Genomic DNA, 14590 nt, shown 5'->3' on the forward strand with positions numbered 1-14590 from the left:
GTGTCTTTATTTGCAATATTAATATGACTTTTTAATACGGTAAAACCAAACCACATAAAACAGAGGTTACATCAAGTATGAGGTTTACAACTGCTAAGAACTCTATTGGTGTTTGCTTGTTTGTTTTGAGAGAGAGAGAGAGAGAGAGAGATAGAGAGAGAGAGAGCCCGAGCTAGCCGGGGGCCAGGGCAGAGGGGAAGAGAGAATCCCAAGCAGGCTCCATGCTCAGAGCAGAGCCAGAGGTGGGGTTTGGTCTCACGACCCTGAGATTTTGACACCTGGGCAGAAATCTCAAACTGGGCACTCAATCTATTGAGCCACCCAGGCACCCCATAAGACCTTTGTTTGAAAACTAATTTACTGAAGGAGGAAAGTGCAGGGATGACCTCCAGGTTTTCCACACATGCTCTTCCTTTTAAGACCTTTCCTGTAGTCAGTTGGGGACCATAGGACTGGTTGTGGCCAATGACTGTAGAGATGATGTGTGTTAGTTCTGGTCTTGGGCAGTTTAGAGCCAATGTATCTTTTCATACCTATCTCCCAATGCAGCCAACCTTGAAGGCCTCAAATTTCAGCTATTGTGGGTATTAGGTATACAGGGCCATCCAACATGTGTCAAACGTTAGGGAGTGAGAAATAAACCTCATGTGTGTGAAGCTTTATGATTTAGAATTTTTTTTTTGTATAGGAAAATAATCCTGATTCAAATATGAGGATACCAGTTATTTTTTATTTAGAAATTTAAAAATTTAATTCAATTTTTGCTTATTTATTTTGAATAATACATTCATAGAGTTTATAATTTAAAATTTCATTGGACTGGGGCACCTGTGTGGCTTAGTGGATGAGCATCTGCCTTTGACACAGGTCGTGATCCTGGGGTCCTGGGATAAAGTCCTGCATCCAGCTCCCTACAGGGAGCCTGCTTCTCCCTCTGCCTGTGTCTCTGGCTCTCCCTGTGTCTTTCATGAATAAATAAGTAAAATCTTTAAAAAAAAATAAAATTTCATTGGACTATAGAGTGAAAATCTTTCTCTTCTGAACCACGATCACTCATTTCCCCTTCCTGGGAACAACCAATAATTAGTAATTTTTCATATTTACAGAAATATTTCACTTACATATAACAAATTCATATATTAAAGTCTTTTTACATAAATGAAAGCGTACTATATGTTATTTTGCACTTCGCTTTTGATTTATAGGACATTTTATGTATTAGAGAAATTTATCTTTTGTCTAGAATATAAGTGCAAGTGCTTTTTCTCACTCTGTCATTTAACTTTTGAGAGATGCTTTCATAATTAAACAGTCATTTTGTTAAAGCAAAATTGAATTTAGATATAAAGTTTGGAAAGATGTCATTGAAATTATTTAATTTTTTTAAACAAATGTCTTCTCTAATTTTTATTATTTCATGTCTGTATATTTAAAACATTGATATACTTGAAGTAAGTTTTGAGGTATGGGTCCAACTTCAGTTTTTTCCAGATACCTTTCTGGTTGCCTCAATGTTATTAAACATTTTCCTCAATGATTTGAAGTGGGATCTTTATCATGTCTACTTTCCCAGATATTCTTGGGTCTATTTCTAGACTTGTTATTTTACCTCTTTGATCGCTCTCCCTAATTGTGTGCCAGTGTCATTTATTCTTCAGTTTCTCTTGTATGGATTCTCTATTCATTACTTCGGTAGCTTCCCCTTGTCCAGAGATGTTCATTCTCACTGATGCTTAACACAAGATGGAGGTCCTGGCCAAGTGTGGCAGGTGAAGAAAATAAGAGTAGGTCTGCAAAGGAAGGAGGCAGTAGCATAGAAAGGAAAGCCCTCTCAGAATCATTGAACTTTCTATGTACCATGGTCTGAATTAGTCATTTCTTTCTTCTTTTTTTATACGTTGGGCTGTGGATATGAGGTTATGAGTACAGGGCAGGTAGGCATATTGATGGGTGTCTACATCTTTTTACTTCTTTCCCTTCTTGGTATTCATCTTGAATAATCTGCTGAAAACTTCAGTTCTCTTCAGTTTGGAGTGGGAAGTGGCTGGTTACCCATTCTCTTCCTCCCTGGAATGACCCAATATAGTAATACAAAACAAAGCAACAAAATTTGATTGAGAAAGATTCCAGACAGACCATAGTGATTTTTTTTCTTTAACTTATCCAAAGCTTTTCTTGGAGACTGATCAGAGTAAAAATATAGGGTTTTTTTTTATTAATATGATTTACATCTTTCATTCATTCAATCTCTTTAGAAGGGCATGAAAAGGTCTTTGAGAGCAATGGATAATTCTGAATAAGGGAATGAATGAACAAAAAGTATTTCAAAATCTGGTCAAAATTTTAAAAAGGAAATTCTGGAGTACATCTTTGCTTTTTTATCATTTTCTGTTAGATTTAGAAGATTTTCGGAGAGGACAAACGTGTATGTTCTCATTCATTTGGGGAATATGAATAATAGTGAAAGGGAATATAAAGGAAGGGAAAAGAAATGTTGGGAAATATCAGGAAGGGAGACAGAACATAAAGACTCCTAACTCGGGGAAACGAACTAGGGGTGGTGGAAGGGGAGGAGGGCGGGTGTTGGAGGGGAATGGGTGACGGGCACTGAGGTGGACACTTGATGGGATGAGCACTGTGTGTTTTTCTGTATGTTGGTAAATTGAACACCAATAAAAATTAATTTAAAAAAAAGAAGATTTTTAGGAAATTGTAATGAAAAGTTTGACTATATTATTTGAAGTTTTTTAAAAATGGAGTAACTCTGAATCAGCTCTAAGTATTGATAGTAATCTTATTTTTCTTGTAAACAGGCTACTCATCTTCTGTTTTACTTTGGAATTAGTCCTTGTCTTTGTCTGTGTGTTTTAATTTCATTGAAATGCACCAGAGGATGCTACTAATGAATAAATTTTCACCCAATTTCTTCTTTCCTCAAACAATCAAAGTGAATAGTAGAATTGCCAACCCTATTTTGCTCCTGTTAAAGTGTATAATGATTACCTGCTGCCATGATAATGCTGTGTAACAAATCACCTCAAATCTCAGGAACTTAGTGTAATAATAGTTTATTTAACCCACCAATAAAGGATCAGAGATTTCATCTGGGCTTGGTGGGGCTATTTTTGATCTTGAGTGGGTTTATGTACAAGTCTGATGTAGACTGGCAACCAGTTAGGATAGCAGAAATCTCTTGACCAAGTATTTCTCACCCTCCAGCAGGCTAGCCCAGGCATAGTCCTATGGTGGTGTCAAAGAGAAAGAATGAGAGCAAATCCAGTTGGGCAAATGCTTTGGCAAGCCCTTGGGTCCCACTTTCCAAAATTTCAGTAGCCAAAACAAATCCCATGGCCACGACCTGTGTGCAGGTAGTGGGGGCTATAGAGTTTTGTGCCAAAGACCATAAATACAGAAAGGGTGAAGAACTGAGATCATTAGTGCAATCAATTGATCACAAGGGGAATAGTAATGTGTTAGAGGGAAAGAATCGAGTTGATAATTAATTATAATGAATGCCCAAATTATATAATTATAATTAATGACACAGTGGGAAGGAGGAGGAAAGAAACCTCAGGGACTGGGAATAGAGGAAGATTTCTTTTCCCTTTTGGATGGGGTGGGTGCAGGGTTAAGAAAGAAACCTATGAGAAAAGTGGACTGGGAACAAAAGGCACTTTAATGGGTGTTTCTAAAGAGTATTTATTTCAGTCACTTTCATGTCATCTAAGAGGTCAGAGAATGAAATTCCTCTTTGATCACTTTTGGCTCTTGAGCTGTGATTTGCTTGTGTCCCAGCCAGCTCTGTGACTGAACTGCATTGATCTCTACATTTTGTGTTTACTGCAGGCACTCTGGCTGGCTGGCTTTTTTTTTTTTTTTCTTTAAAGATTTTATTTATTTATTCATGTGAGACACACAGAGAGAGACGCAGAGATATAGGCAGAGGGAGAAGCTGGCTCCCTTCAGGACTCGATCCCAGGACCTGGAGATCATGACCTGAGCCAAAGGCAGAAGCTGAACCACTGAGCACCCAGGTACCCCTTCCCATTCACTTTTTCAATGCATATGTTAATTAGATCTCAAATGGCAGTGCCCTCTAGGAAATTAAGCACCTCCCTAAGAGTGCTGGTTGGTAAGCATTGTCTTGCAGCTCCAAACCCATCCCTGGATTCTATCTATTCTTTGCTCTGGGATTCCTGCGACTGGGATTCTGCTAAGCCTAGAGGTTAGAGTTTATCTTTCCTAGAGGACTCCGGGGGTAAGTTCTCCCAAGGGTGCACTAACCTGCAGTCTGGAGGAATCGAGGAGACTCCTTCCTGACTGCTCTCTCTCATAGTGGCCCTTCATCCCAGCATTTTTAAAAATAATTTTATTTATTTATTTATTCATGAAAGACCCACAGAGAGAGGCAGAGACATAGCAGAGGAGGAAATAAGCTCCCTGCGGGGAGCCTGATCTGGGACTCGATCCCAGGACCCCAGGATCACAACCTGAGCTGAAGGCAGATGCTCAACCACTGAGCCACTCCCGGGACCCTCAGCATTTGGTTTCAGTAATGGTTGCTACCAGTTTCCAGCCTTTTCTGCCCTCCAAGGATGAGTTCGATCCTGCTGGCTCAGGGGTGTCAGGGCCAGCTGACCGATGCTCCCTCCATAGAGGTTCGAGTCTCAGCTCTGCAGGATGTTATTCCTCCGAGGTCTTGAAATGCCAGGAGCAGTAGCAAACTTCTGGTCTCAGGGTTGCACTCATATCCAGCCTAAAGCGATTGAACCTCGAGGGGCCTTAGTCAAAGAGAGTCTAAGGTTATGGTCACTTGTAGTGTTGTTCTTATGTTTTCTTTTTCTGTGCAACACTCTCCCCTTCTGCACACACACACACACAACTTATTGAAAGAGGAGTTTCAAGTGTTTAACTTAAAAACCATTTCTTCAGTGCAAATTATTCTAAACACCTGATCTAATAGACTTCTAGATTCACCAAATTATCAGGTTGCTAATAAGAGAAACTCTTTGATAGAAGGTAAAGATTAGAAAGCAAGGTGACCAATCAAATTGGAATCAATTATTCCTTATTTGGAATAATAGAGCTCGCCTACTGAGACTGCACTGGAAATTTTAAGAAGACGCTTGTAAGGGAAGACACGTGTTGATGAACACGAAAGTAATTGGCTCCTTAACATTTCAAATGAGCCTTTTATTTTCTGATTCAGAAAGATTCTAAGAGTTTAATTGTAACTTTGTCAACTTTTTAGTGTAAACCCCTAGTTAACTGGGAATCTCCTCTGTCTTCTTTTTGTATGATCCTCTGACAGTATGTACTTGTAATCACAAGTATTTACAGTAATATATCCTGGTGATATATGACCCCGGTTTAAGTAGCTACTGTTGAATTTTAGTATTTAAATTAAAACAGAAATAGTGTTCCTAGTGCTTATTTTTACCCCCTTTCCCTAGTGATTAACATACACTTCTAGGGAATGAAAAAACATATGGAAATGGAATAGGCAAAATGCAGAATTGTTGGCCTTTCTAGAATGGCAGGGGATGGAAAAGGAATGTGACTTTGCTTTTCTTTTGACTTATTAATCATTATGTGCTTTCTATGTGCCTAGAGACTTTCATAGTAGACACATCTTTATAAATGAAATAGGATGCTTCATCCTGGCGATGCTATCATGCCTCCCATGAGTTCTCTGCTGTATTTTTATTAAAGACTTGCCATAGAAATTTCATTAAAAAACCAGGGATAGGATGGTACTAATTTTTGAACAACTGAAAAATATTTGAAATAAACACTATAGAATAACAATGTAAACAAAGTTTTGGGGACAAAAACCCCTTGTTTATTCTATTATTTCTATTTTCAGAAAAAAATGTTTTTTCAAAATTAGAGGTAGAGATTGAGGGAGGGGCAGGGAGAGAAATAATCTTAAGAGACTCCATGCTCAGCATGGAGCCCAAGGCAGGACTCAATCTTATAACCCTGGGATCATGACCTGAGTTGAAATAAAGAGTTGGAGGCTAAACTGGCTGAGCCACCTAGGCGCCCCTATTTTTCAAAATAAAAGATAAATTCTAAAGCACACCATTCCTTTATTCAGTGAGACTCAAAGATTAAAATGTGTTGGATTTTTAAACAATTCTATAAGGCAGAGCTCCTTCTCTATTCTTTCTGCTTGTGTTACCCACCCAACTTCCAAAAGAAGTAAAATTACATTTTTATTTATGAGAGAATTTTAAAATTGTATCATCTATCTATCTATCTATCTATCTATCTATCTATCTATCTATGTTAGAACACTTAACATGAGATCTAGCCTCTTAACAAATTTTGAGGTTGACAATACGGTATTGTTAACTATAGGTACTATGTTATGCAGAAGAATAAGTGTTTATTCGTCTGTGTAACTGAAACTTTGTCCTGGTTGAAAAATAACTTCCCATGTCCCATTCTTCATCCCCTGACAGCCACCACTGTCCTCTGCATCTATGAGTTTGACAATTTTAAATATCTTATGTAAGTGGAATCATGCCGTATTTGTCCTTTTGTGACTAGCTTATTTCATTTAGCATAATGTCTTCTAGCTTCATCTGTGTCACAAATGGCAGGATTTTTTTTTGAAGGCTCAATACTATTTCATTGTATGTATGTGCCACATTTTCTTTATCCATTCATCCATGAGTAAGCATTTAGATTGTTTCCAAATCTTGGCTATATGAATAATATCCCATACTTTGTGTTTACCAGCATTCATTAGAAGAAATATTAAAGATATTTTTCTGACAGAAGGATGACTGCAGATGGAAGCCCACCTGAATCATGAGAAGAAATGAAAACAAAAGAAAGGATAAATATAAGGGAATAACCATAAGTGGATACTGTCCATTAAAAAATAAATACTAATGTCACGTGGGGCTTAATACTAGAATATATGACAAAGTAGCATAAATTTGAGAGGAAGGGTAATTGCAGTTAAAATATTATAGAGTCTGTTATAGACTCAGTGGTATCCCTTCTGAATTCATATGTTGAAGCCCTATACAGAAATGTGGCAGGATTTGGAAATAAAGCCTTTAATGAGATAATTAAAGTTGAATAAAATTATAAGGGTGGGGACCTGATCCAACAGGACAGGTGTCCTTATGAGAAGAGGAGGGACACTAGTACGTTCTTTCTTACTATGCACTCACAGAGCAAAGGCCATGAGAGGACACACAAAAGGCAACTCTTTGCAACTCAAGGAGAGAAGCATAGTCAGAAACCAACACTGCTGGCATCTTGACCCTTGACTTCTAGATCTAAAACTGTGGGAAAATACTTTTCTGTTGTTGAAGCCATCTAGTCTGTGATAGTCCATTATGGCAGCCTGAGCAGACTAATATAGCTAACATAGTTTGTGTATTGTCTGAGACTGGATAGAAGTACTAAATTAAAATAGACTTTAAAAAAATAGACTTCAATAGATTCATAATGCAAATTATAATATCCAAGCTAACAACTAAAATAAACAAACCAATACATATATACATACATAAATACACAAACACATAAATATATAAATATAATGATGTTAATGGAAGGAGAAATATTAAATAATACTAAAACTTGGTTGCTCTCATAGAGGGCAAAAAAGTGGAAAAATGGATCAAAGAATAGATGGAATGATTTGAAAGATACCGAGATGATATATTTCAACTCAAATATATCAATATTTATATTAAAAGTAAATAATTTGAATTCATCAATTAAAGACGATGCATATCAGATTGGATTAAAAGTAAGATGCATACCTTAGGCATAAGGACACAGAAAAACTAAAACTAAAGTGATAGAACAAGATATATCATGCAAACACTATCTAAAGCGGTGGTTAGGAAGCTTTTTGTAATGGCCCATATTGTAAATATTTTTAACTTTGTGAAACACGTATGGTCTCTGTTGCATATTATTCTTTTGTTGTTGTTGCTGCAGCTCTTTGCAAATATAAAACCATTTTTTTAGTCACAGGCTATACAAAACCAGGCTGTGTGCCAGATTTGACCTTCGGCTCTGCTTTGCTGGTTGTTGGTCTATAGGAAAATTAGTGTAACTACATTAATATAAAAATAATAAAAAATCCAATGATGCAACTATTGTAAAATATAAAGGGCAACATTTTATAATAATAGAAGGTTAATTTAATAGGAAGATATAGTAATATTAAGAATGCATATAACTATTAATGTTGCCTCAAAATATAAAATGGAAAACCTGACTGAGCTAAAAGAAACATAAAAAAAATCTACATCACAGGCAAATCGTCTTAATAACTGTTAGAACAAAAGACAAATAAAAGGTCAGTAGAGATCTAGGAGACAGAACCATTAACATACTTGATCTAAAAAACATTTATAAATATCGAATCCCAAAACTGTGTAATACACGTTGTATAAAAGTATGTTGAACATTGTCAATAATTGTAAAGGGTCTGAGATTTTACTTGACATTTTTTTCTTTCGGGAGTTTTTGGTTGCAATAATTGTAGAGTCACATGTAATTGGAAGAAATAACACAGAGATTCCTTTTACATTCTTCCCAATTTAATGATAATATTTTATAAAATTATAGGATAATGTTACAGCCAAGGTATTTAAATTAATACAATTCATTGATATTATTTGGATTTTCCCAGTTTTATTTGCACTCATGTGTATGTGTTTATGTATTTTGGTCTATGCTACTTTATGACAAATGTGGATACTGGGCAGTCCATCAGCCCAGGACTGCCTTCTGTTGTACTCTTTTTTGTTGTTGTTTTTTTTAAGATTATATTTATTCATTCATGAAAGACACACAGAGAGACGCAGAGATATATGCAGAGGGAGAAGCAGGCTCCCTGTGGGGAGCTGGATTCAGGACTCGATCCCAGGACCCTGGGATCACTACCTGAGCCAAAGGCAGATGCTCAACCACTGAACCATCCAGGTGCCTCCTGTTGTACTCTTATAACCACGTCCACCTTCTCTTCCCTTTGTCTCTAACCTTGACAACCACTCCTTGACAATCTCTCCTTTATTTCTAAAATTTTGTCATTTGAAAAACAATATATAAAAACAGCTTTGTATGGATGCCTGGGTAGCTCAGTAGTTGAGCGTCTGCCTTTGGCTCAAGGTGTGATCCGAGGTCTGGGGATCGAGTCTCACGTCGGGCTCCCTACGGGGAGCTTGCTTCTCCCTCTGCCTGTGTCTCTGTCTCTCTCTCTCTGTGTCTCTCATGAATAAATAAATAAAATCTTAAAAAAAATAACAGCATTGTACAGTATGCACCTTTTGGAATAGGATTTTTTTATTCAGAATACATTCCTAGAGATTCATCTGAATTGTTGTCTGTATCAATAACTTCTCTCATGATTAATTAATTAATTGATCATTGTTATAAAATTCACACAACATGAAATCTACCCTCTTAGCATTTTTTTTTTTTGCAATTTTTTAAGTGTATAGTACGATATTAACTATAGGGACATTGTTGTACAGCAGATCTCTAGAACTTTTTCATCTTGTGTAACTGGAACTTTATATGCACTGATCAGTAGCTCCCAATTTTTCCATCTCCCCAACCTCTGGCAAGCACCATTCTACTTTCTGCATCCATGCATTTGTCTGCTTTAGACACCTCATATGAGTGGAATCATGCAAAATTTATTCTTCTGTGACTGACTTAGAGTATTATGTTGTTGAGGCTCATCCATATGGTTGTTCATGACAGTATTTCCTTCTTTTTAAAGACTGAATAATATTTCATTATGTGTATATACACATTTTCATTATTTTTTTGTCCACTGATTGATATTTGTTTCTGAATCTATGGGTTTGGTGCGGCAATGAACATGGGAATGCAAGCATCTCTTTGAGATCTTGTATTCAATTCTTTTCAACAAATACCAAAAAGTAGGATTGCTGGATCATGAAGAATCAGTTTATTTGTAGTTTTTTTGAGGAACATCCATACCATTTTCCATGGGGACTTCAAAATATTACATTGCCACCAACAGTACCATCAATTGCTCTGACTCCTCATAAACATTTGTTCTTTTCTGTTGTTTCCTTTTTAATAATGGACATCCTTACAGGTGTGTGGTGACATCTCATTATGGCTTTGATTTATAATTCACTAATGGTTAGTGGTGTTGAGCATCTTATCACATGCCCCTTGGTTGTTTGTATGTTTTTGAAGAAAAGTCAATATAAATCTCTTGCTCATTTTTAAATTGTGTTGTATTTTTTGCTCTTCAGTTGTAGGTGTTCCTTATATATTTTGGAGATTAACCTCTTATCAGATACATGATTTGCAAATATTTTCTCCCATTCCACTGGTCACCTTTCCCTATGTTGTTTCCTCTGCTATACAAAAGATTCCTAGTGTAATAGAGTCCCATTTGTAAATTTTTGCTTCAGTTGCCTGTGCTTTTGGCGTCATATCAAAGAAATCATTGCCAAGACTAACATAAAGCATTTTTCCTATGTTTTCTTCTAGGAGTTTTAGAATTTCAGGCCTTACATTTTAATTCTTTAGTTTGTTTTGAATTAGTTTTCATGCATGATGTAAGGATCAAGTTTTATTCTTTTTCATATCACTATCCAGTTTTCCCAAACCATTTGTTGAAGAGATTATCCTTTCTTTATTTCGTAGTTTGATACCCTGTTGAAGATTACTTGATTATGTATGCATGCATTTATTTGGGGGCTCTCTGTTCTGTTCTATTGTTTGATAAGTCTGTTTTTATGCAAGTACCATACCGTTTTAACTAATGTAGCTATGGGGTATGTTGCAAAATCAGGAAGTACTTGATGGGGCTTCCAGCTTTGCTCGTATTTCAGAAGATTGTTTGGTTTTGAAGTTCCATGTAGTTTTTCTATTTCTGCAAAAAATGCATTAGGATTTTGATACAGATTACATTAATTTGAAGATCACTTTGAATATATGTAGACATTTTAACAATAAGTCTTCCAATCAGCAAACACAAGATAGCTTTCATTTAAGTGTGTCTTCTTTCATTTCTTTCTGCAATATTTTGTAGTTTTCAGTGTATAGATCTTTCTCTTTAATTTTAATTTTAAATATTTTATTCTTTTTGATGCTCTTGTAAATGTTATTTTTTCTTGATATTCTTTTTTAGGTTGGTTGCTCTTGGTGTACAGACAATAAAATAATAAGAGAACAGTATTTCAATACTTCACTTTCAATAGCAGACAGAAAATCCAGACAGATGATCTTTTCAGGTCTGTCAATGTTTGCTTCATATATTGATACTCTTATGTTGGGTGAATATATATTTATAAATGATACAGCTTCATGATCAACTGATACTTTTATAATTATATAATGTCTATTATATAAATTTTCTCTTGTAATATTTTGGCTCAAAATCTACTTCATCTGACATAATTACAGCCATTTATGCTCTTTTTTGGTTGTTACCATGTAGCATTTGCATGGAACATCTTTTTCCATCCTTTCACTTTCAGGCTGTGTTTCTCCCTCGATCTAAAGTGGATCTTTTGTAGACAACACATAGTTCTTTCCATCTTGTTTTAAAATGTATTCAGTCACTTTATGTCTTCTGATTGGGGTTTAATCAATTTACACTTAAAATAGTTTTTGATAGTGAAGGACTTATGTTTGCCTGAGGGAGAGGCTCCCTAATGGCACTGGCCTCTATCTGCTATACTGCAGGTCCTCTGGACCAAGGGCATGCCACTCAACTCTCCTGGGTTCTTACTTTTCCAAGCGTCCAGAGCTCAACACTTTGAGACAGGGAAGACACAAACCAGTGTACTGCACAGCTCCTGCCCACCAGAAAGTTGGAATGTTAGATCTATGTTTCTATCTTTTTTTCCTCTCCCTAGGGAGAATCTGGAAGCTGGGATTTTTTTTTTTTGTTTGTTTCCTCCCACAATGCCACACTGAGCTGGCGGGCAGGACTATGGTGAATGAATACTATGAATTTTCTTACCAGCTTTGATGTGACTGGTTTTGCACTTACCTGGGGTCTAGGAGCCTCTTAACTGGTTTCTGGATCTCCTACAAGGGAAATTGGTTCATGTAATAATTTTGAGTCAGTGTCTTCAAGGCGGGGGGGGGCGGGGCGGAGAGGAATTTCTAGGGCTTCTTGATCTGCCACCTTGCTGACTTCATCCCAATTTCACCTTATTTTTAATCTAAAATGTCAGTGTGCTATGATTTCATGGAGGCTGGCAGAAGAAATGAGGGTCCTGAATCAGAGACACTAGTTTTTATTACCCACCTTATAGTAAGCTGCACAAGCAACGACATATTTGGTGTTAGTTCTCCAAGCTGCAGTTCATACAGGATGACTTGAAGAAGGTCATGTAATATCTGTACATGCACTGAGTTGTGTTGCAGAAGAAGACAAATGAGCTTAGAAACTTTATCTCTCACACTGAATAGAAAGCAGGCCTGCTGGCTGGTCCAGAGGGACACAGTCTTCAAAGTCTGTAAGAAAACTTGCCTTTTGTTCTGGGGGAGACACTATCTCTGTCTTCCAAAGATGATTGTTATACAAACATCCTTCAAAATATAATTCAGGATAAGGGGAGTCAGGGCCTCTGCTCTAAAGATGTACAGAAACACAAGAGACCCATAGAAAATCATCTCCCAACGATATTAGCTAACTTAGACCATATGCTGTGCTATCAAGTAAATCATAACAAAATTCAAAAGTTTGAAAATATTCATAGGCTATTGTCTGGTCACAAAGGAATTAATCTAGAAATCAATAACAAGAGTAAAAATAGATAATCTTCCAAATGTTTGAAAATTAAAGTGTGCTCTTCTAAATTGTATGTAAGTCAAAGATGAATCATAACAGCAGTTAGAAAATGTTATTTTCATTTAGCTAAAAATATTAAAACTTGTGGAATACAACTAAACAAGAGCTGAGAGGAAAACCACAGCATAAATTAACTACAAAGAAATTCTAAGAAAATAATTATTTAGGCATCCCTCTCAAGGTCCAACAGAAGCCGTAGCAAATTAAAGCTAAAAATCCTAAGAGAAAAAATAAGTAATTAGGAACATAAATCAATAAAATCCTGAAATCAAACAAATAGAAACAAACAGCAAATTAAAATGTCATTATTTGAAAAGATTTATAGAATTGATGAACACTTTAGAAATACAAATTATGAAAAGGAGAGCAGAAAACAAACATCCTTTACTACTATAAAGAATATATAGATGATATTACTATAGATTCACAGATATGAAAAGATAAGCAAATGCCATTTAAGTTAAAATGGACAAATCTTGAAATACAAACTTAAAAACATTGACATAAGATGAAACATAAAATCTCAAAGCTCCTGTTTATTAAAGAAATTGAGTTCATAATTGAAGCTACTCATATAATGCAATGCTATACAAGAATGAAAGAGTGAAATGCTGTATATAACATGGATACATTTCTTTTATATTTTAAATATTTTATTTATTTGAGACGGAGAGAGCATGATTGGGGCACGGGAGGGTGAGGAGCAGAGGGAGAGGGAGAAGCAGGCTCCCTGCTGAACAGGAAGCCTGATGATCTGGCTCAATCCCAGGACCCTGGGATCATGATCTGAGCTGAATGCTTAACCCACCGAGCCCCCCCAGGTATCCCAACATGGGTAAATTTCATAATTACATAATGACAAGGAAAAAAAGATAAATGCCTAGCCATACGAAATGTATGACACCCTATAAAGTTAAAAACCTGACAAAACTAATCTATGGTGATAGAAGTAAATGTGGTGGTTACTTTTGTGTATGGAGGAAGATTAGATGGGGGGGGGCCATAAGGAAGGTTTCCGGGAGGTGGTAATGTTCTTTACCTTTATCTAGGTGGTTAATGTGTGTGATAACCTTATAAAATTTCATCACAGTACACATTTAAGATTTGTATTCTTGGGGCACCTGGGTGGTTCAGTCAGTTAAGTATCTGACTCTTGTTCTTAGCTCAGGTCATGATCCCAGGGTCATGGGAGTGAGCCCCCTGCCCCACCACCATGCGACTCTGTACTCAGCGCAAAGTCTGCTTCAGATTCTCTCTCCCTCTGCCCCTCCCCCAGCTCATGCCTTCTTTCTCTTGTTCTCTCTCTCCCCAATAAATAAATAAGTAAATAAAATCTTAAAAAAATTTGCATTCTCTCCTGTATGTATTCTTATTTCAATAAGCATTAAAGGTAAACCAACAGCCACAAGAAATTGTGAAGAGAAAATGGCCTCATTTCTTGAAGGTAATGTCTGAGATTGCCAAAACATTGTCCTGCCCTTCTCTCTTTGTACTTTTTGCAGCAACATTGCATTAGTCTTTTGGGGAAGATTAAAAAATGGATAATCGTTATTAAACTCTACGTGCAGGATTGGATTATGTGGGTAAGGAATTAAAACACAAGTTTATTTTTAGTATTTAGGCCATCTAAATTCACTAGCTTACTTCAAGGAGGGAAAAAAAATTCTGGGTTTATGAGGAGTCTCAGTGGGGAGTGTTTATATTAGATACTTAGCACTGCAGGATGCTGTGAGTTGGAAAACATAGGCAGATCCAATT

At 36.4% G+C, this 14590-nt stretch overlaps 1 long non-coding RNA gene across 3 annotated transcripts in view; it reads left to right on the forward strand.

The window, feature by feature from the left end:
- Positions 1 to 3926: 3926 nt before the first annotated feature.
- Positions 3927 to 14590, forward strand: part of LOC140596411 (uncharacterized) — a 49034-nt gene continuing 38370 nt past the window's right edge. For 2 of the 3 annotated variants that reach the window (XR_011998401.1, XR_011998399.1), the window contains exons 1-2: positions 3933 to 4034; positions 11159 to 11261. This is a non-coding gene — a long non-coding RNA (uncharacterized lncRNA). Of the gene's footprint in view, positions 4035 to 11158; positions 11262 to 14590 lie in introns of all 3 variants that reach the window. The other variant, XR_011998400.1, reaches the window with a different exon arrangement.

This window comes from Vulpes vulpes, unplaced genomic scaffold, assembly GCF_048418805.1.
Source record: "Vulpes vulpes isolate BD-2025 unplaced genomic scaffold, VulVul3 Bu000000642, whole genome shotgun sequence".
In the NCBI taxonomy this organism is placed as follows: domain Eukaryota; kingdom Metazoa; phylum Chordata; class Mammalia; order Carnivora; family Canidae; genus Vulpes; species Vulpes vulpes.